The 23,553-nt window shown below is 41.1% G+C and overlaps 2 long non-coding RNA genes across 3 annotated transcripts; one reads left to right on the top strand and one right to left on the bottom strand.

Annotated features, from left to right (window-relative positions):
- The first annotated feature begins 1,548 nt into the window (after positions 1 to 1,548).
- LOC143671211 (uncharacterized) lies at positions 1,549 to 3,039 on the top strand. Its single transcript, XR_013169506.1, has 3 exons — positions 1,549 to 1,809; positions 2,524 to 2,612; positions 2,921 to 3,039. It is a non-coding gene; the product is annotated as an uncharacterized LOC143671211 (long non-coding RNA).
- An 18,121-nt stretch (positions 3,040 to 21,160) lies between these two features.
- LOC143670683 (uncharacterized) lies at positions 21,161 to 23,535 on the bottom strand. Of its 2 annotated transcripts, none has more exons than XR_013169434.1 (3): positions 23,330 to 23,535; positions 23,066 to 23,168; positions 21,161 to 21,412 (listed from the first exon to the last, which is right to left on the bottom strand). It is a non-coding gene; the product is annotated as an uncharacterized LOC143670683 (long non-coding RNA). The 2 variants fall into 2 exon arrangements; XR_013169433.1 differs by lacking the exon at positions 21,161 to 21,412 and adding an exon at positions 21,458 to 21,739.
- Positions 23,536 to 23,553: the final 18 nt, after the last annotated feature.

Here is a 23,553-nt window from a genome sequence, read left to right as displayed (position 1 = left end):
TGAGAAGTTTTTTGAAAATTTTGACTTTGACATAATGTCACAAATGATTGGATATAGGAGATCTCATGCCATTTTCCTCTCTTTTGCAGTATAATTCGAGTCGTAAAATGGTGTTATCATTTAGAGATCCTTCCATTGGACATTTCCCCCCAGACTCTAATGTATATTGAGGCCATGTAGGTTTGCAGAAAAAAACCTTCAAAAAAATTCCTTCTTTTCTCTTTCAAAGACTCATCTGTAAACTGACAAGCTATCCAGAATATATTTTAGTGGGCATTTACTTTCAGCACTGCTAAGAGTTCTCATAGTTACCGGTTACAAGATTTTGGTGCACTTTCAGATGATCTGAGTCTAGGCAAACGGTTTAACGTAGCAGTTTCTTAACAGCATGGACACCCTCTTGGAAAAGGGATTGGAAACACACAGGAATCAACACTCAGGATCAGCAGGGCTAGATCCCATGGCCAACTGAAGTAATAGAGCAGTCCATACTGTTAAGCAGACAGTCAGACCGCACTGAGGTGGGACTTGAACCCACAATCCTAGTTATGTCCCGACAAGTCAGGAGAGGTGCGACTTCCCAATTCCTAGTGAGATGGGGACTCTATGAACACCAGATCAAAATGAAAGATTAACTCACCCAAAGACATCCTTTCCTGAAACAATTTCGCTGGGGGCTGTGCCGGACTCAATCATTTATTTTCAGTGGGTGGCATCATCATTCATGGACGGTGGCATCGTCATTGCAGGGCGGCGTTCGGCCTGAGTGCCAGTGGATCTGTCTTCCCAAGCAGGTACCCAGGCACCTGCCTCACTTCTAACCTCCTGAGGCAACCTCAGTCTACCCTATGAGCAGATAGAACCCGGGGGTGTGGCTGATACACACTCGGAGGCTGCCTGCCTGCAGCGTGCCTATGGGCGATACTCGAGTTTCCATGTAGAGGAAGAGTAACCCCGTGGGTTGGCGGGAGTGAGGTGAGTGCGGGAAGGCGTAAGCATCAATAATATCTATCGCTGCAGCTGAAGAAACATTTCCTTAACCCTGGCTTATGGTATCATGACACAACACGTCACTTCAGACTCAGAGACATCAGCCTACGCTTATACAAAACCATGGAAAGTATCCGTATAGCTCTAAAGCTGCTGTGGGCATCAAGGAACCAGACATTCCTTTAAACCCGTTGTGCCCGCTGACATTTGGAAGTTGTTCTAAGAAGTACAGAAATAAATAGTTGCATGAACTCACTGCTCCTCTTATACCCAATGAGTGTCAGTTCACATGTTTCTAAACTTCCGGCAGGGTTGATCATGGCCATAGAAAAAATAATTGCTTTCTGCCTGCTAGGGGGCTGAGCTGTGGCTGAGGGCCCAGAGGTGGGGCAGCAGGTGGCAGGTCTGGCGTTCTCCACAGTTTGCTTCACTTTATGCCAATTTCCGCAGTTTGTGAGTATAGACCTTTGTGGGGAAAAGGTGGCTTGGTGTGTCTTCTGTTTTTTAGTTACTTCCTTTAGTGCCTCACATTTTCCAACTGTGGACTGTAATGTGTTTCCCCTCCACCACCATTCCAAAACCAAATGTGGCTTTGTGGTAATGAAGATGAGGATTGTTTCTAGGGTACGGTCCATGAGCTGGGGATGCAGGCAGTGCCCTTGGGGGTAGCAGCAGAGGTCCCTGGGTTCAAGAGGCATAAGGCAAAGTTCCAACCAGTGGGTGTGCAACAGGACGAAGAAATTTGGAATATATACAGACTAGAGCGGGAAAAGCTGGACCCAAATCCTCACAAAGAAACAGAACCTGCAGGAGAAAGAGGTGAGGAGCTTCCTTAGAATGATCAGCTCCTTGGCGCGGTGGGAGTATTTGGTTCAGCTTGAATGTCGTGGGTGTTTTCTGTGTGCTCAGCCATGTTGTCAATTATGACATCTCCAAGGTGGGAGTACAGGAGTCCAGCAACAGGAGATTGGTGAGGATCCCAAAATACCCAAGCCACACAACTTAACACCATATAACCTGCTCCTTAGTATATTGGAGAAGATAAGCCCTATCAGGAAGTTTTGCAGACACCCTGTTCTTAAAAGTGAGATGAAGAATTGGGATCAGAAATACCCCTAGAGATAGAATAGGAATAGCGGGGTGCCCCTGGAAACAAAGCAATAAAAGGAAAAGTGTCCCGCATTTCCTACTTTCCACTGTAGGCAGCAGTTCTTCCTTTTCAGACACCTCTAAATCTTGCCCAAATCACAGAACGTTTCAGGTCATGATAGGTACAAATATTGTATTTGCATTAATTAATTACTTTCGGGAGAAAAAGGGAAAGAGCCAACGGGGGATTCATTTCTATGGGTTGATAGATATTTGGTTCTTATGTCCAATGAGATGGACACTTCTGGGCACTACACACGCACGTGTGAAGATGTACCACCTTTACTGAAAGAGTCTGGATGTTCTCTGTTGTAGAAATCAGTTCAAGATGTTCATGAACAAAAAAGAGAGGAATTTCCTCAAGCTCTTTTGCATCTCCTGCAGGGCTTTCTGAACTGATCCTGGCCCTTTCTGAACAGAGGAGCACCAACCAGTTGAAGATGGAATGGCATTCCACCTTGCCTGAGTCCCAGGTGAGCAATACTTTCCAGTTCATTCCCTTATCAGCATTCGAAATTGCCTGTGCTCAGCAGGTGCTCTCAGGCAAGTTCGTTGTTACTTCCACATGGTCTCTCCTGGACAGCTAGGATTGTCATCACGAGAATGAAGATCTCCCAGGCTGCTTACGCATCCCTTTGGATCCTTCTTTTCTGCTTTCTCTTTGTCTTGGAAATCCTTGGCATACTTCCTTCAGTTTTCTGGCCTTTCACATACTAGAGACAGGTGACGGGACTGTTATGGGAGAGGGAGGTCCTGCACTAAAGTCCATTCTCTTCTTTAGAAATCGTTGACATTTGAAGATGTGGCCATATATTTTACCCGGGAAGAGTGGAAGATACTGAACCCCGCTCAGAAGGTTCTCTACATTGGTGTCATGCGAGAAGTCCGTGAGACCATCGCCTCTCTAGGTAACTATGCCCCTTTCCCTTTGAGATCATCTTTGTTTACTTCTTAGAATTGTAACGTTCAGCATAGAAATCCTGTATGTATCAGATCGTCTCCCCTTCTATGTTTTATAAAAGTTGTATAAAATTGGATTTAATTCTTTAAGGCTTTGAAGAATTTGCCAAGGACACCATGTGAGCATGGGGATTTCTTTTCCAGGACCTTGTCAATTGTAAATTAAATTTCTTTAATATATACGCTGATGTTGAGGTTATCTATTTCATACTAGTGGAATTCTCGTAGTTGGGAATTTCTGAGGAATTGGCCCATTTCGTCTAACTTATCAAACATGTGAGGATAAATTTGTTTGTAGTAATCCCTTATTATTCTTTTCTTAATAGAAATTGTAGTGATATTTTCCATTTTTTTCATGTTACTTTTGATTTGTACCCTCTCTATTTTTTTATTTTGGTTCAAAGTTTATTGATTTATTGATTTTGTTCTGCCAAAAGAAAGTCTTTGGTTTCATTCATTTCCTCTCGTTTTTGACTTATATTGTGATCTCTCCTTACTTCTGTTACCGTTAGGTTTTTTGCTTGCTTGTTCTAGTTTATTGTTGTAAGAACGTAGTTCAGTGGGGCCTCCCTCCTTTCTAATGTGGACATTTAAGGCAGTACGTTTCTTTCTAAGCATGGCTCTAGGTACTTTCTCCATATTTTCGTATATTATACTTTTGTTTTCGTTCTCTTCTCTGTATGTTTTAATGTCATTGTGATGTCCTGTTTGAATTACAGATTACCTGGAAGTGTATTTCTCCCTTTTCAAATTTATAGCGACGTTTGCCCTCGCTTTTCTGTTATTGATTTCCAGTTTTATTCCATTTGGCCAGGATAACTATGCTCACCCAAGTGATGTCGTTCTTGGATTCGTGTATGATGTAAATTTACAGTTGCAGACACCCTGTTTTAGCAGAGCATGCAAGTTCCTTCCCACGACATTGGGCCATGGTGCAGAGGACAGTTTAATTGTTTCAGTGCCTCTGTGGTGTTAATATTGGCCTTCTTGTTTGCACTATTTTTACTGCTGTTCCCTCTGGTCCTTGTACGTTCTGTGTAAGGTTGGGGGTGGAAGATTTTTTCCCCCGTCCCGGCACCCGGATACCTCTCAGTGGATAAGGGGAGACTCACACCTGAAGGGAAAAAAAGACTTCCTGGGTTGAGCCACAGCTTGTGGCTGGGCCTCTTGTTAGATCCTTTGCCATGACTTTGTCCCCTGTGCTGGGTTGGGAATCTCAGGCCTCAAGGTCTCTGGGATCCATTCACTAGTTCTGAGAGTTTACAGGACAATCTCCTACATTGGGTGTCTCAGACCCAGTGTAGAAGGAGAGTACATCTTCTGACCTTTTCTGTGGGCTGGCCTCCAGGTTGGCCTGCTGGTCCAAAGGTTTCAGGCTTGGTTGATGTTTTCACAACGATTCCCTTTTGTTCCGGGCAAGCAAAATCATACTGGGGTGGTGTTCTTGGGCATTGCTAAGTAATAGAAAACACTGGATCTGGAGTGTCTTCTTCATGTTAGTTGGTGCCACGTTACTCTGGCCGTGCTGGGGTTCCAAACCAGTTGACCCTCCTTTACCAGTTTTAAGATTTCTCCTCTGGTTGTGGTTTGACTTCTTTACAGCGTTTCCGGTAGTGCTTATCAGGGATGTGCTGAGAGAATCGGGTCTGTGCCATCTTGTCTGGATGAGATTAGGTATCAGTCTTTCCTATAAATTATGACGTTAGTCTCGCTATTCTCACAATCCCTGTGGTTTCCTTGTACTGGGACAGGCATGACTGATTCTTCTGTTTATTCCAACAGGGTTAAAACTCAGAAGTGACACCGGGAAAGATGTGCCAGCATTAGAATTACAAGCACCACGTGACAAAGTAGTATCTGTGCAGGCCAGAGTAAATGCTCCCGGAAAAAGAAGAGTCAAAGGAGTACGCACGGAGTATTGTAAAACCCCATCAAGATTTGCCAAGGGACAAAAGAATGAATGAGTTTATAAATGAGAGCTTCAGAATCTTATGGCCATCACAAGAGCAGTTTTATGGGAGAGAAATGTTTTAAATACCTAGGAATGTAGGGAAAACTTCAGAATTAGTTCTGCCCTCATTAAGCACCAGCGTATTCACACTGAAGAGAAAACCCACGCATATCACTAATATGATAAACAATACAGATGTTTTTGGTGTGGGAAAAGTTCCACTCTTAGCATAAACCGTCTATAAATTCATGAATCTGTAAATTCATCATAGAAATTCACCCAGCAGAGACATCGTTTCAAAGTCAGAAATGCGGTAAAAGTTTCGGTCATAATGTCCACCTTTTAAACACCAGAGAATATGCTCAGGCAAGCAGCCTTTTATCGTAGCATGTGTGGGATAAAGTTTAGCAGCACTCAAATCTTCTGAGATACAGAAAGTCCCTAGGGGGAGGGAATCTTGTCCAGTGGCCCCAATCTAAAGAAGACACCAAGTGGAGTTTACCCTAAGATGATGAATGAATGAAAAAATCATCAACACCAAAGATAGGGACCTGTGATTAAGAGAAACGTTGAAAGAGGCAAGGGCCATGCTTGACAAAAGAGAAAATAAGTTATCTTCTTGTTCAGCATTCTTTCTTTCATGCTTGGCACAAACCTGACCCATGGTAAGTTCTTTACGCTTTAGGACTTTTGACAGTGATTTCTTTATACTTTAACACTTAGCACAATACTGACATACAGTGAGTGTTTTGTACTTTATTACCAAGCACCAGACTGACGCATAGTGAGTCCTTTATACTTTAAAACTTAGCACACCACTGACACATAGTGAGTTCTTTATACATGAGAACGTAGCATAAGATTGAAACAGTCAGTTCTTTATATTTTACCACTTTGCAGAAAACTTACACATGGCGAGCTCTTTATACTTTACCACTTAGCACAAGACTCACACATAGTGAGTTCTTACACTTTAGCACTTAGCCCAAGACTGAAAAGTAGTGAGTTCTTTATAATGTAGCACTTAGCACAAAACTGTCACTGTGTGCGTTCCCTATAAATAAAATGTGACAGTATATCTCTGAAAGAACAGAAACTTCTCTGGCCACCTGAAAATTAGCTCTAGTTCCTCTGAGAATCCTCAGGTTTAGTGTTCTTTATTCCCAGGATGTTGGGTAGTTGGCAAATGCAGGACGCCCCTGTGTCCTTGTCTCATTCTCTAGCAGGAGGGATGGTAAAGAAGAGTATTCAGTTCCTTTGCACAGAGCTTAGGTTAGAAATAATTGCACAGCTGCTCTAGCTGTCATTCTAATTATATAAACTTCCAAGGCTGGGGGGTTCAGTGCGCTTTACTCTGGAACAGGAAGAAGGGATTCATTATGTGCTATGGGAGGGGCGCCTCCACTTGAAAGCAACTGGGACCTTGTAAGCTTAGGACAATTCCCCTTTTTCCTCTCAGAACTGAGAACCTAGAGAGTGTTAAAGCCTTCTGCTCTCGAAGGAAGTCAGAAATCTTGCTTGCTCAGTGCATACCAAACATACTCAGGCAATGCTGCTTGACAGCTACTTAAACGTAGGTTATGAAGAGAAAATATACTTCAAGTACGTTTGGGATCTAGGTGTTTATGACATCATTGTTTTTTTTTCCATCTAGCAGTTGTCATCGCTTTTGGAAACTAAGAGAAACTGAGAGACTAATGAGAGAGAGATATAAGTATGCTTTCTCTAGTGTTTTTTAAGCACAATAGAGTTTGTGGGTGGGGGCGGGCATGTGTGTTTTTGTAGGTCCCCTAACATCTCTCAGAGCATTGTCGTGGAACACCAGTTAGGGAAACAGCAATCCAGTGAAACTCTCAGCATTATAGTTACTGAAGGTCCATAATGCTAAACTGAGTTGTTAGAACAAAACCCAGCGCTCATGTCATCTGAGTCACAATGAAATGTTCTTTCCTCCACACTGCGCAGGTTTGCTGGTGGTAGAGAAACAAGCATTCCTCAAACTAGGAGGTTGAATGTTATGATGTTATGTCAGGCCTTGGTCTTAGAACAGAACCCAAATGTGTTCTTCCACTTCCTAGTAGGTGACATGGAGAATTCCCTCTCCACGGGCCAACAGAGAGGCTTTCACATCTCCAAATTCAAATCACCCAGTATTGTTTGGCATCTTCTCGTGTATCTAATAGGGAATCCACGTGCTTTAGCAGAACAATTTCCGTAACTTCCAACAGCTGCACAGCTGCAAAAGCAGACAGGGCATCAGTTCTGCCTGGCCCATAGTATAGACCGCACTGCCCAAGCTGTGTGGCAGGATAAGTGTGTCGTTGTAATTTGCTTCTATCTTCTTCGACTTCACATCTCTTAAATCCTAATGTTTTTGTGAAATATGATAAAAACTATTGCTGGAAAAGTTCAATAATAAAGCCAAAGAAACGTGAAGCACAAGACTAACTTTATTATTATTAGACTCAGTAGACTTAAAGCTGCACTTTCAACTTGCTGCAAACATTTCTAAATGCTTCATCTTAATGTCTGAATTAAAATTTGGGGGACCGAACCAATAACAAAATTCACTCATCAGCACCGCGCCACAAGTGACATTTTGGATAGCAGTGCTCAGACTCAGGTGTCATGTTGTGGCACGAATAGGAAAGGGTGTGCATTATAAAGACCGCAGAGTCAATGACATATGTCATCAGAAAGAAGTGACATTCCTCTGTGACAGCAAATTAGTTTACACGAACTATGGCAGGGAAAAATGGTGACCCAGGAGATTCAGACTCTTGTTCCTTACTACTCTTTCCCCTCATTTAGTTGCCGTGTTGGGGATAGAGTCGGGGGTATTCTAGCTCAAGGCGTTCAGCCTGGCTCCTGCTAAGAGGGTTAGTATGGTGGTGTTGGGGGAACGGATGGTCACCAATACCAGATGTCTGATAATACCTGCCCCTTGCACTCATTTATTGGGATAGGAAAGGAAAATTTCTAACTTGGGGGGATTGAGAACAAACAGAATGGGATTTTTCCGAAATCATATCAGGACAATTTTTTTTTTAACCATATTTTCTGTCCTACTTATAGTCCCAGGCTGTTTATCTCTGTTAATTGATGTCTAGATTGTTGTATCTTCTCACAGGGTGCATAGAGGAAGGTAATTGGGGCCCCGTTCCAGGAATTCACTTTATTGTGTCAGTGGGCAGTGATGAATGATCATTCTTTGATTTGCAGTATGTAAACTGGAGGCTGTGAGGTTGGTGCACACTCGTCTGTGGTTGGAAGTTCGGCCCGGTGTTGTGGCTGCGAAGGCTCAACCACATACACTTGGCTTCTCTGTGGGAAGGTCTGAGATTCACAAAACTGAATTACTGTGAATAGCAAGGAGATGCATGGGACATCCACAGCTCGGTGCACATCTGCTCTGCTGCCCAATGAACAAAAGAAGAAATGTCAGGGCAAAGTAAACCCTGTGGCTTAGGGCAAAAGTTACACTTCGGCAGAACAGTAGGAACCTGTCCTGTGATGGTGGTGGTTTTCCTCCCTTCCCCTTGTCCTCAACATTGTCTCCTAAGAAAAGACAATGTGATCGTAAGGGAACAAACAGGGAAGTTGTAAGACCTGTAGTTATATGGCCATGACTTTTATTTATTTAACATTTCATAGTGTTGCCTTTTTAAAAATTAATAGAAGATTCCAATGTTTTCCAGCACCATTGGTGGAAGTACTTATTTCTCAACAGAATCAGCAGTGCACCTTTGTGAGAAAAAAAAATTGGACTCCAGTAAGTGGATTAAGACTCACCCTACACCACGCCATTAATAAGAAGTAACCTCATGAAAACCTATTTACAATATGTTTAAACTCACAGGAATGGATTGTCTTTAAGAACATGATTTTCTGGGTAAGTACAGTTCCAAACCACTACAAGGGTCTACCAGACAAGCCAGGATAATCTGCCATCTCAAGATTCTTAACTTAATCACATACACAATGACCATTTTGTGCCATACATTACATGTTCCAGGGATTAGAGTGTTGATATCTTTTAGCGAGTTATCTTTCAGCCTGCCAAAGGCAGTTTCTCAAACTGCTGAAAATGCAGTCATGTCCCAGGTTTTATCCAAGTGAAATAAAAGCGTATTTTTAAAAATCTGCACGTGAGTACTTACAGTAAGTTTACGTATGATTGCTAAAAACTGAAAACAAAGCAAATGGCCTTCAAGTGGCGAATCTATTAAACCGACTGTTGTCCATCCAAACTATGGAATGCTATTCAGCAATAAAAAGGAATGAACTTTTGATACGCAAAAGAGCATGGATGAATTTCCCAGGCATTATGCTAAGTGAAAGAAGTCAGACTCAAAATTGGATAAAATGTATGATCTTCTTCATATGACTTCTGAAAAGGCCAAAGTGTACAAGAAATCAGTGACTGTCAGAGGCTTGGGGTAGGAAAAAGTCTTGAAACAGGCAGCAAAGGGAACTATGAGGAGTGGGGGACGAGTTGTATATCTTAATTGTGGTGTGGTTATATGACTACGTGCATTTGTTAAACACATTCTTCAAAATTTCATACTTCTATGACAAAAGTGATGTGAATTTTGATATGGGTAAATAATACCTTAATTTGAAAGGTAGAAAATAAAAAGAAATGACAATGATGAAAACAAGAACGAAATACAAAAAAAGGAAATCACACGTCTTATCTGGCCTTTGGTACTTGAAATTATCACTAGTGGAATGAGGCACGCTGGCTCCCATGCTTGCCCTACTTCATTCACAAACGTGTGTAAAATGTCAAGTTCATGAATCAAATGTTTTCCATTTTAATTTTTGGAGAAGCATTAAGTTGTTAAAATATCTTAGGCCATAATGGTCTCTTTTTTTTGAGTGCATGGTCCGGGAATCGAACCCTGGTCTCCTGCATGAAATGTGAGCATTCCTCCACTGACCACCCGTGCACCCCTCAGCTTTTTTTTGTACCTTGGTTCAACATTTTACATTTTTCCCAAAAAAGTAGGGATCACCAATGTAGGATTGTACCAAAGGTAGAAGAGTATACTGATTAGTAATATGAACTTTTGTTGTGGCCTTGTGAAATAACCACTTCTGCTGGGATGTAATCAGGATTAAATAATTCATACTCTTTAATAGCTCAGAACAGTACTTGGTCAATTATTAGTGACATGTAAGCGTTCATTAAAGAGATCCTCGAAAGGGAAAAGGGTGAGAATAAATAAATCATTAAATGCCTACTTTATGCAAGTCACAATCTACAAAAGTTCGAATTTTATGTCTTAGCTTCTCAATGTGTTTTATCCTGTTAAGAAAAGACTCCACCACAGGATCAAACCCAGTCACACTGAAATTGAAATAACCTAATCAAAGGTCGCACCTACAATAGGGCTGCACCCACAAGAAGGAATGAAAGGACCATGGCCTTTTTTGGGGTACATAACAGTCTCAAACTTACCACTTTAGGGTACAATATGAAATTAATCTGCACCCTATTCTCATCTAATTGTCAAATTCCCAGCCATAATTACGGTTAGGTTTCACATCTCCACGTTTTGGCTGAAATTTGTGACTCTGATACCCCCGAGCCTGGTCCCACCCTGTATGTCAGTCCCTTGAACTCCCAGTGTGCACAGTCCCCTCGCAGCTCTGGACACAGGCTCTGTACCAGCTCTGGGACTCTCAAGGTGGGAAGTCCAGGAAATCCCCTTGCACCAGCAGCTCCACCATATGTTTTTCTCCTTGCTTGGGCATTAGTCCTTAACTGAGACGTCCCCTGCAGTGCATGGACCTCTGGGACACAGCAGCCCTGGTTGCAACACTGAACTTAAGATCCAGGAAACTTCTCCCTTATTTGGTTTTCTCTTTGTCATCTGAGCTAGGGACCTCTCTGGTGCTATAACCCTGTCACTCTAATATCTGTCTGACCACCCTGAGCAGCTCAGCCCTCATGTTCTTTTATCACTTCAAGAAACTGACACTGGCAGAGGTCAGAGCACCCAACGTGACAAAGTTGGAAAGGGCAGTTGTATTAGTTAGGGTTCTCGAGAGAAATAGAATCAACAGGGAACTCTTGCAGATATAAAATTTATAAAAGTGTCTCATGTGACCGTGGGAATGTAGAGTCCAAAATCCGCAGGGCAGGCTGTGAAGCCATTGATTCCGCTGGAGGGTCTGGTCTGGTGGGTCTGGGTCTGGTTCCTCATGTGACCGTGGGAATGCAGAGTCCAAAATCCGCAGGGCAGGCTGTGAAGCCATTGATTCCGCTGGAGCGTCTGGGTCTGGTCAGCAAGAGAGGCTTGCTGGCCGAAGCAGGAAGAGAGCCTGTCTCTTCTGAATCCCCCTTAAATGATTTCCAGTGATTAGACTGCACATCCCTCATTGCAGAAGACACCTTGGCTGATTACAAATTGAATCAGCTGTGGATGTAGCTGACATCATCATGATTTAATTCTCTGAAATGTCCTCATAGCAAAAGACAGGCCAGCACTTGCCCAACCAGACAAACAGGTACGACCACCTGGCCAAGTTGACACATGAAGCTGACCATGACACCAGGATCCTACAGGCCAGCCCTCTGTTCAGGGAGAGAGAGTGCTCCTAATCTTGCTTTGTCTCATTGGAGGTTGGGACTAGATCCATTTACTGTCCCACAGATAGACTTGACAAGGGGGCTGATGAAGAGGACCAGGCACCCTCACCTGAGCTTGTCCAGAGTCGTCTGAGAAGGGCAGGACACAGACCCCAGTGTGGTGTTGTAGTGGAGATCATCTCTGCAGTCTGCAGTCTCCCAACAACTTCAGGTAGCAGCAGCCTTAGGTCTTGTGTCCCGCAGAGGCCTGTAGGATGTGTAAACTGTGTGACTCACCTTGAGTGTCACGCTAGTCCTGCCCTCTTCAAACTGGGGTTCACTTATACCTAGTGTGCAAAATGAAGATTCCACCAAAGGATCACAGACCTAGAGAATAATTTGAATATTTATGCAAAAGCCACAGTGCCTAGAATAGCTCAACTTCCCGGAAAAATAAAGAGGGAAATGTGGGAAGACTCACTCCACCCATACTGAAGTGTACTCTTTAGCTATAGTAATCAAGACAATTTGGCGTGGTGCAGTCCCTGCCACAGCAATCAATGGAACAGAATAGAGAACCAACATATGTCACACTAAAAATATGCCCAACTGATATTGGAGAAAAGTGCAAGAGTAATCCAATTTGGGAAGGAAGGCTTTGCAAGAAATGGTGCTGGGGCATCTGGGCGGCCATATACAGTCAAAGCAAACTCAGACCTTATGCAAACATCTCAAAAGTAAGCATGGACATTGTGGTGGTTTGAAAATGTTATGTACCCCAGAGAAGCCATGTTTTATTCCTGATTCGATCTTGTGAGGGCAGCCATTTCTCTTCATCTTGATTCAATACAGTAGATTGGAATATTTTGATTAGATTATTTCCATGGAGAAGTGACACTCCCAGTTGTGAGTGTGACCTTTGATTAGATGGAGATGTGACTCCACTCATTCCAGGTGGGTCTTGATTAGTTTACTGGAATCCTTCAAAAGAGGAAATATTTTGGAAAGTGTCAGAAACGACAGAAGCCTCACAGCTGACAGTGTGCATATGTAGATGTTTGGAGAATAGCTGCTTCAGAGAACAGTGACACTAGTGTTTAGAGATGCCTGGAGTCCAGCAGACATCACCATGAGGCATTAAGCAAGCCAGAACCTGGAAAGAGCCAAAGGAAGCCAAGAGCTGAAAGCCAGCCCCAGAGAAGCAAAGTGAGGAACCCCCACAGGAACAGAGGCTGAAAGCCACGGAGCCCAGGAGCAAGGGACCAGCAGATGCCAGCCACATGGCTTCCCAGCTGACAGAGGTGTTCCTGACTCTTGTAGTTTGATAGCTGCTGGAATGTGATACACCAGAAATAGAACGGTTTTCAAAAGGGGGAATTTATTAAGTTTCCAGTTTGCAATTCTATGGCCATGAAAATATCCTAATTAAAGCAAATCTATGGAAATGTCAAAATTAAGGCACCAACAAGGGGTTACTTTCACTCAAGAAAGGCCCGTGAAAGTTCAGGATTTCTCTGTCTCAATTGGAGAGGCACAAGGCGAACATGGCAACATCTGCCAGCTTTGTCTCCATCCTCTTGTTTCATGAAGTGACCCTGGGGGCATTTTCCTTCTTCATCTCCAAAGGTCTCTTGGTGTGTGGGCTCTCGGGCTTCTTGTGGCTCTGGATCTTTCAGAATCTCAGGCCTTTTCCAAAATGCTTCTCTTTTAAAGGATTTCAGTAAACTAATCAAGACCCACCGGGAAAGGGTGGAGTCACATCTCCCTCTAACCCAAGTTTAATACCTGCAATTGGGTGAATCACATCTCCATGGAGATAATCTAATCCAAAGATTCCAACCGACATTACTGAATAGGGATTAAAAGAAACGTTGCTTCCACAAGATTGGATAAGAATTAAAACATGGCTTTGCTAGGGTACATAAATCCTTTCAACTCATCACACTGATCCATCAGCTTTTCTTGAGTGTAGGTAATCTCTTGCTGGTGACTTAATTTGGACACTTTCACTTCTTTAGAACTGTGAACTTGTAACTTATAAAATTTCCCTTTTTAACAGCCGTTCCAGTTCTGGTACTTTGTATTGTGGCAGCTTGCAAACTAGAACAGACATAGAAATGTAAAGTGCAAAGCCATAAAAACATTAGAATAAAAGTCTAGGAAAAAACCTTTGGGATCTAGGGTTAGGCAGAATTTTTAGTCTTGACTCCAAAAGCATGCTCATAAAAGGGAAAATGGAGAAACTGAACTCATTGATAAAAGTGAACAAACAAATGAGCAAAATATTTTGCTCTGCCAAAGACCCTTTGAGCATAGTGAAATGAGTAGCTAGCAACTGAGAAATATATTTGATAATCGTACACCCAACAGCATATTGATATGTGGAATGCATCAAAAGCTCACAAAATTCAACTGTTAAAATCAAAGAATTCAATTAGAAAATGGCCAAATAAACGAATAAATATTTCACCAGAAAGAACACTACGATGACATCTTTTCACATGAAAAGATGGCCAAGCGATTAGCCATTAGAAGATGCAAATTAAAGTCACATTGAGTTACTATTCTACACTCACCTACTGACAAATAGTGGCAACACCAAATGCTAGAACACCAAATGCTGCCCGAATTTGAAAATGTACGGCTGGATGAAAGTCAAAAGCATTCAAAACTACAATGAGAGCACTGGCAAAAATCATCAGGATCACCTTTTTCAGAACTTTGGATATTAGCCAAAAGCTGGTAGTACTCCAGAGAGAGTTTGTTCAAGATAAACGACTGACTCTCGGAAATGATGGCAAACTTTGTGGTGAGAACCCGCGGGCTGGCAGTCCCTGAGGGGGTGCATGGGTTTGGAACTCTGATGCCTTATTCGCAGGGAACAGCAGTTATTTTACCTGTTAGTTCCTTGGAAGAGCCCACCTGGATCTGGATAGCTGTATTTATTTGACTTGATTCAGAGCTTGCTGATATAAACAGCTTTTTCCCTGGGGGCATTAGTTAAAAAATCGAGTCATTATAACTTTTATAAGCCTTATAAATTACAGGAGAAATTGGGATCAGAAAACAACTGTCCGTGGAAGAATTTTAACAGAATCATGCACCATGAAAAGTTTCCAAAGGAAAATGCCGTGGAACCTGCAACCAGGTCCAGAAAAAGAACACTATCTATCCTCACCCCAGACACAGCCCCATGCTCTTTTCCATTCTCTCCTCTCCATTTTACCCGGTGACAATTAACCGTGAGCCTCACTCCACACACTATAATTTAGTTTCGCCAGTTTTTAAACTTCATAGAAATGGAATGCAAGAGAGATTCCTTTTTGCATGCCTTCTTTTACTCAAAATCATGTTTGTTAGCTCTATTCAAACTTTCTTCAAGATTTATTGAACCTTCATTTAATCAAATAAAGCTACCTCATTCATTTTCATTGCTATATAAGGTTCCATTGTACAAAGGACAAAGGATTGATCCACTATAACCAACTCATCGAGGTTGCTTTTACAAATAACGTGACTATGAACAATCCTGAATATGTGTTCTGATCAATGAACCTGTGCATTTCTACTGGGTATATACATGGGAGTTAAACTGATGGTCAAGTTGGCATGTCTTCTGGAACCTGAGAAGCGTATGAGGAAAGTAGTCAACAGTTTGGACCGGAGAACTTGTACAAAAATGTGTTCTTCCCAGTCCCTCTAATGCTCTAGCTTGCATTGAATGGTGCTGTCCTTTGGAGCTACGTACTTTTTTTTTTTTTTTTTTGGTTGCATGGTCCTGGAATGGAACCCGGGTCTCCCACATGGAAGGCGAGCATTCTACCACCCTACCACCCGTGCACACTGGAGCTCCGTAATGTTTTAGTCAGTGTGCTCACCCTCAGGTTAATTAAAAGTCTTCAGCCCAAAGGTACGTTTCTGACCAGTATCCTGTCTCTGGTGCATATTAAATCGGATTTTGAAGAAGGAGCAAAGAGTTTCATATAAGGCATCGGTGAGGCACAGACAGACACAACCAAGCATCTCCGAATAAACCTTCCTGCTGGCTTTCCACACCATATGATGGTGCAATATCAAATTCAGTTGTTTGTGCGAACTCATACTCCCTTTAAGTGGAATCTCTGCTCTGCCCTACAGTTAATCTGTTTGTGGCCAAAACCATTAGTTCATTGGGTACATGTTCTTAGGAAATACCTGGGGAAAAAAGATACATAAAATGGATGTTTGTAGATTTACCTAACTATATTCCACATAAAGAAAATTTACTCACTTACAATGGGCAGATCAGTGTTTTTTAGCATATTCATAGAGTTGCAGAACCATCAACATAATATAATTTATAACATTTTCAACACTCAAAAAAGACACAATCACTCTGTATAAATTAGCAGGTATTCTTCATTCCTGTTAATACCCCTTCTCTATCCTAGCCCCAGTCAACCACTAACAAATAAATACACACACACACACACACACATATATATATATCTGTATAACAATGTACAGATACACTCTAGAATCTATTCTAGACATTTCATATAAATGGAAATATGATGTTTTCTTTAGTGACAGATTTCTTTCATTTAGCATACCAGTTTGAAGTTGCATAAATGCTGTAGAAGTTTTAAGTACTTCATTCTTATTTTATATTGAGATTTAATTTCCATACCATGAAATACACCTTTCAAAGTATATAATTCAGTGATTTTTTTGAACATTCACAATGTTGTGCAGCCATCACCACCATCCAATTCCACAACAATTTCATTGGCATCAAAAGAAAACTTATAGCTATTAGTCGTCCCTCCTCATTTCTCCTCTGCATCAGAAGCCCCAATGGTTCTTAATTTAAATTCTGGGTCTATGGATATGCCTACCCTGGATATTTCAGTATTTTTTAGTACAAGTTATGTTTAGAGGGAAGACAATGCCACGCTTTTAATCCACAATCACTAAAAATTGTACACAGCATGAAAAAAAAATAGCTTTGTGACCAATAAATGGAATCTGATGATATTTGGCCTTTTGTGTCAGGCTCCTTTCCCTTAGCATAATGTTTTCAAGGTTCGTCACATTGTCGCCTGTACCAATATTTCATTTCTTTATATGGCTACTCAACAAATCTTTCATTTATGGATATATGACATTTATTTATATATTTAACAATTGGTGGAAATTTGGATTGTTTGGCAATTATCCATACAGGTGATCATTATACCACATTTTGTTTCTCCATTCATTGGTTGATAGACATTTGGGATGCCTTAACTTTTAGCTATTGGGAATGGTGCCGCAATGAATATTTCTGTTTTTTGAAATACCTATTTTCAATTCTTTTGTGAATACATCTATAAGTGGAATTCATGAGTAATATGGTAATACTATGTCTAATATTTGAGGAACCAACAAAATGTTTTCCAAAGAGTTTGCAACATTTAAAATTCCCATCAGCCATATACAAGGATTCCAATTTATCCAAATCCTCACAGACACTGTTTTTTTTTTCACTTCAATTCATTATACCCTTCCTATTGGGTGTCAATCACTATCACATTGTGCTTTTGATTTGCATTTCTCTAATAACTAATCCTGTTCAACAACTTTTCGTGTGCTCATTGGCCCTTAGTAAGCTATCTAGCCGTATCTTTTGCTGAGTCCTGAATTGGCTCGTCTGTCTTTTAATTGTTGACTTGTAAGAGTCCTGTATACTAGACTTTTACCAGACATTTGATTTGCAAATATGCAAATATCCTTTCCCATTGTGTAAGTTGTCCTTTCACTTTGCTGATCTGTCCTTTGAGGCACTAAGTTTTAATTTTGTTGAATTCTTATTTTGTACTTTTTCTTCTTGTGCTTTTGTTGTCATAATGAAAAACCCAAAGTCACGAAAGTTTACCCCTACATTTTTAAGTGATCATTTTGTCTCCATTTATCTTGGTACCCTTCTCAAATATTAACTGACCAGTGATTCTGGGTTCATCTATGGATTCTCAGTTATATTCCATTGGACTACATTACTACCTTATGCCAGTATCACATTGTATTAATTATTTTAAATTTGTAGTATGTTCTGAAATTGGGAAGTATGTGAGTCCTCCAAATTTACTCCTCTTTTCCAAGGTTGCTTTGTCTATTTGGGTTCTCTTACAACTCCTTATAGATTTTATTTTATTTTTTATTATCCATATGGATTTTATGTTCATCCTTTCCACTTATGCAAAAGTGATTCATGGAATTTTTTTTACACAGGATTTTGATATACATCCTATTGAACCTGCGGATTACTTTGGAGATTATAACCCTCTTGGCAATATGCAGTCTTTCATAAGCATAGGATTTCTTTGCACTTAATACATCTTCTTTAATTTCGTCAACGATTGTATTTTTCAGTGGACATGTCAGTGTCTAAATTAATTCATACGTATTTATTTTTGATGCGATCGTAAATGGAATTGTTCACTAAATGTCATTTTGGATTATTCATTGCTAGTGCACTGAATAACAGCTAGTTTTGTGCATTGATATTATATCCTTCAACAATGTTGCATTCATTTACTAACTCTAATTGGTTTTTCTTGGTTCTTTAGCATTTTGTATAGTAAAGTCATGTCACTTCCGCAAAGATATAGTTTTACTTCTTCCTTTCCAATTTGGATGCCTTTTTTTCCTTTCTTTTCCTTCTGTATGCTCTATGGCGGGGTCACATTTCATTATTTCTCCATGTGAGTGTCCTGTTATTGCAGCACCATTTGTTGAATTTTTGTGTCTGTCTTTGTATTTTGGGAGGTGCATGGACCGGCAATCGAACTCGTGTCTCCCCCCCGGCAGGCGAGAATTCTACCACTGAACTATCCTTGCACCCCACCCCCACCCCCCACATACACACTTTTATTTCTCTTTACTTGTCTAATTTCTCTGACTGCAACTTCCAGGACAATGTTAAACAGAAGTGGTGAAACCAATCATAATCATTCTATTCCTGATCATACAGGGGAAAGCATTTAGTCTTTCACCACTGAGTATGAAGTTAGATGTGGATGTTTCATAAATGCCTTTTATCAGATTAAATAAGTCCTCCTATTTTATTAGTTTGTTCAGTATTTTTATCATGAAAGGATGGTTGACCTTGACAAATGCTTTTCTGCAACAAATGTGATGTTCATGTGTTTTATTCCTTCATAACATTAGCATGGTATGTTAATTGCTTTTCCTATGTTCAATCACTCTTGTATTCTTGCTATAAATCCCACTTGGTCCTGGTGTATAATCTTTCTAACATAGTGCCAGGTGAAATTTGCTAGTTTATGATAATTATTTTTGCATCTATATTAATAAGGATTATAGGCTGTCATTTTCTATTTTCTTGTAAATAATTCCCAGATAATTCTATGAAGCCACTATTTTTCTCTCTTTCTTTTTTCATATGCTGAATGGTGGGGGTGACATTTCTTTCTTTCTCCATGGGAGTATCCCCTTATTGCAGCACCATTTGTTGAATTTTTTGTTTCTTTGTTTGTATGGTTTGTTTTTCATTTGTTTGTTTGTTTGGGAAGTGCATGGGCCAGGAATCGAACCCGGTTTCTCCCGCATGGCAGGTGAGAATTCTACCACTGAACTGCTCACACACCCCTGAAGCTATTATTTTTAAATATTAAAACCAATGGTGGCTCAGTGGCAGAATTCTCGCCTGCCATGCTGGTGACCTGAGTTTGAGTCCCAGAGCCTGCCATTGCAAAAAAAAAAATCCAAGGACATCACATAGTAAGAAAGCAGATCAATATTCTTTATGTATATAGGCCAAGAAATATTACCAAATATTATCAAACCAATCCAGCAACACATAAAATGGTATGTGGAATAAATACTCAAGTGGTATTTATTCAAGCAATGGTTAGGATAGTTCAACACACAAGTATCAAACAATAAACACAACCATCTCATTAAACCCAGAAAAGTCACTTGACAACAGTCAACAAAATTTCACAATAAAAACACTCAAAATTAAGGAGTAGAAAGAGAATTTCTCAATTCGAACAACAACAACAAAAAACATCTATGAAAAGCACATATGTAAAAGAACTCTTAATGGTGAAGGACTGAATAATTTCCCCCTAAGATCAGGAACGACAGAGGATTACTGCTTTCACTGCTCCTATTCCACATCGTACTGGTGGTTGTAGCCAGGGTAACTGAACAAGAAAAATACTTAAAAACTTTAAGATTCGGTGTGCAATGGTGGCTCAGTGGCAGAGTTCTCGCCTGCCGTGCAGGAGACCCGGGTTCGATTCCTGGTGCAAAAAAACTTCTAGATCAGTACTGTGCACACACACACACACACACAGGTGACATCATCTTTATAGAAAACTGTAACAAATTCACTAAAAATTATTGGAGCTATTAAACAAAGGCTGCAAGTTTGCAGGATCTGATATCAGAAAACAAAAATCAATTTATCTTTATATACGCACAATGAAAAATCTGAATATTTTATTTTGAGAAAGCAATTGCATCTAAAATAGAATCAAAATAATGAAATACTAACACGTGAATTTAACAAATAAAGTCCAAAACATGTGTATTGTAAGCTACCAAACATCTTTCACAGAAATATTTTAATAACACTAAATAAATGAAAAGATATCCGTGGTCACAGATTAGAAGACTTAATAGTGTTAAGATGGCAATAATTTCAAATTAATTTCCTGACTGAATAGAATCCATATAAGTCCCAGCTTAGATTTTTTTTTCAGTAATTTCTCAACTGACGCTAAAACTTATATGGAAAAGCTAGAGAGATAGGATAGCCAGAAAGGTCTTTAAAACAAAGAAAAAAATTAGAGGGCTCAAACTGAACAAATTCAAAAATTATACGAAGCTGCACAGTAACAGAGAAAAAGTGATACTAGATTAACACAGAAATATAAATAAATGAAATGAAATGGAACGTTTAGGAAAATACAATTGTTTTCTTAGAAGAAAACACAGTAGTAACTTCTCATGAACTTGGATTAGTCAACACTTTCTGAGATATGACATCGAAACCGCAAATTACAACACAAAATATTGATAAATTGAAAAAAATAAATTTAAAATTTAGTCAATATATAATGTAAAAATGATTTTTCTTCACAGGACATATGAAGAGTGTATAAAGATAAGAGAGAAAACATTTACAAACCATATAATTGACAAAGAATTTAATGAAAAATATATAAAGAACACTTTGAATTCAGTAACAGGAAGTTCACATTAATGGTGAGAGGCTGAAAGCCTCCACGATAAGGAATAAGACAAGCTCACCACTTCTCTTCAACTATACTGGAATGTCTAGACTAAGAAATTAGGCAAGAAAAACAGAAATAATATAAATCCAAACTGGAAAGGACGAAGTAAAATTATCTGTTTATGCAGATGACGTGATTTTATATATACAAAATCCTAAATATTAACGAAGAATATTAAGTAAAGAAATATGATATAACACAGCAGTTCTACTCCTGGATATATATATATATACAGAGAAGAACCGCAAACAGGTATTGAAGCACACATGAATATTCATAAAAGCACTAATACAATAGCCAAAAGGTGAGAACAGCCCTGATGTCCGTCGATTGATAAACGCACAAGCCAAAAGAAGGTACATTCTCATAACTCTCCTAGGCCATGTCCCTGGAGGGGGCCCTCATACTAGGATCCTGATGTCCACATTACTGCTGGGAGACGTACACGGCCACATCTTCTAAGCACTCAGGCGACTGGAACGGCACAAGGCCTCCTTTAACCTCAGATGCAAAAATAAAAATTTCACATCAGAAGCATGGGTTACAGAGACAGAAATGAGGGTGAGGGGCTGAGAACATGTGTGCAATGGGGAAAAGAATGCCAGGCATACAAGTGAGGTGTGGAGGAGACATGGGGGTGGGGAGACAAATGTGGACAAAGAAAGGAACCTCTGCAAGCGGCATCAAGAGCCCCCTACAGAGGTAGACTAAGGGCACTGGGGGAGAAAATAGGATCTTTCACAGCCGGCGGGGCCCAGTCGTTCTTTGTCTTCCAAAGTCTCCAAGGAGGAAAGAGTAAAAGCCATGGAGCAGATAATGCTGACAGTACTGGAAAACACAAGGAGAACAGCACCCCCAATTTCTGGCATCCCATGGATGATCACAACTTAATATATCCATTCCTTAAAACTAGTCCCTCACCCTTAGGACTAAACTCTCTAAGGGAAAAAAGGCAATGGAGGCATGATGGTATCCAAAAGGATGGGGTCACGATAAAGTTATACCAGCAGTCGTTCCCTGCAGACCTGCAGTGCTCCACAGTCCTCATCCTTCTGCCCAGGTTCCCATTCAAATGACATGATCTCTGCTCCACATGGATATGGGCTCCATTCCCCACCAAACTTTAGGGCCCCCCACCCACACCCACACACACACACACTCAGACACCATCAGACCAAGGGACTCTGCAAGGGGTTTTCCCCTCATGACAGAGATCTTGATCTAGAGGTGCTGTCCCACACTCTTAGCCTGGGACTGCCATTGTCCACCCAGAGACACCGTAATGCTGAGAGGCCCCAGCAAAGGGGATTATACCACAATAAGAGTGCAGTCTCATCACTGGAGGGGGTTCCTGTTACAAGTAGGTCTCACCACTGGAAGCACCCTTTTCCAGACGGCAACAGAATCCCTTTCCTCACCTAAGCGCACATGGTGGCCTGGCCTGCAGAGACTCTTTCTGGCACCCATTAGCTGCATCACCACGGATGAGTGGAAGACCCAGCCCCGTGGGATAAGCCAAGCATAGCAATATAACACCCACCAGCTCTGAAAATCAGACTGTCATGCAACCCACAGCCTGTGACAGAAAGCCAGGATCTGCATGGCAAACCTGAACATAATGATGTGTGATGAAATAAAACTTTAAACAGAACCTGAACTTACTAGCTAAAAGGTCCAGGATATACTCCAAAATCATCCTTCATACAAAAAACCCAGGAAAATCGCAATTTGAATGAGGAACGTCAATCAAATGAGGCGAACACCGAGAGGAATCTCATGTCAATCACTGAGCAAGGAATTGAAAGGAGCCGTCATTAAAAAAAAAAGAGGTGGGGGGCGTGCGATGGTAGCCGAGTGGCAGAATTCTTGCCTGCCTTGGCGGAGACCCGGGTTCAGTTCCGGTGCCTGCCCATGTTAAAAAATAAAAAAAATAATAAATAAAAAAAAAGGAAAAAAAGATTCACCAAGCAGTTAATAATTCTCTTGACCATCTCACGAAATAAAATAGATTTAATTAAAAAGACTCAAACCAGGAATTAGAGAACTGAAAAATACAGTAAGAGGAAAAAAACACCTCATTGGACAGCCTCACTAGTAGAGCGGACGTGACAGAGGACAGAGTTGTGAACTTGAGGGCACATCAACAACACCTACCCAATCTGAAAACCAGAGACAAAGAGATAGAAGACATCAGTAAATCTCAGTGTCTTCCAGCCACTTGCGACGTACCAGAAGCCAACATCGGGTCATTAGATACCTGGAAACAGAGGGTGTCTGATGAGCGTCAGAAGGAACAATGTGCGAAACCTTTCCATCTTTGGTGAAATATAAACCCAGAGAGTCATGAGTGGGGTGAACCCCAAAGAGGATAAACACAACGCAAACCACACATGGGAGCGCCGGGTGGTGCCCGGATACCTGAATTGCGCGGAAAATCCACAGAAACTGAGAAGCTTGGGGACGACCGACTGGGCTCGGAGCAGGTGGAAAGAGGGTTCCCAGCTGCTCAGGCTCCGCAGGGGCTGATGGGGGAGCAGCCCCCCCTGGGGTGACACCGCCTGGCCCCGCCCCTCCCCTGGGGGCCACTGAGGAGGAGGGACCGGAAACAGGGGCACTTCCCTCAGGGCTTGGCGCCCTCTGGA

This window comes from Tamandua tetradactyla, chromosome X (assembly GCF_023851605.1).
Source record: "Tamandua tetradactyla isolate mTamTet1 chromosome X, mTamTet1.pri, whole genome shotgun sequence".
Classification (NCBI taxonomy): domain Eukaryota; kingdom Metazoa; phylum Chordata; class Mammalia; order Pilosa; family Myrmecophagidae; genus Tamandua; species Tamandua tetradactyla.
This window is presented reverse-complemented; position numbering and strand designations above follow the sequence as displayed.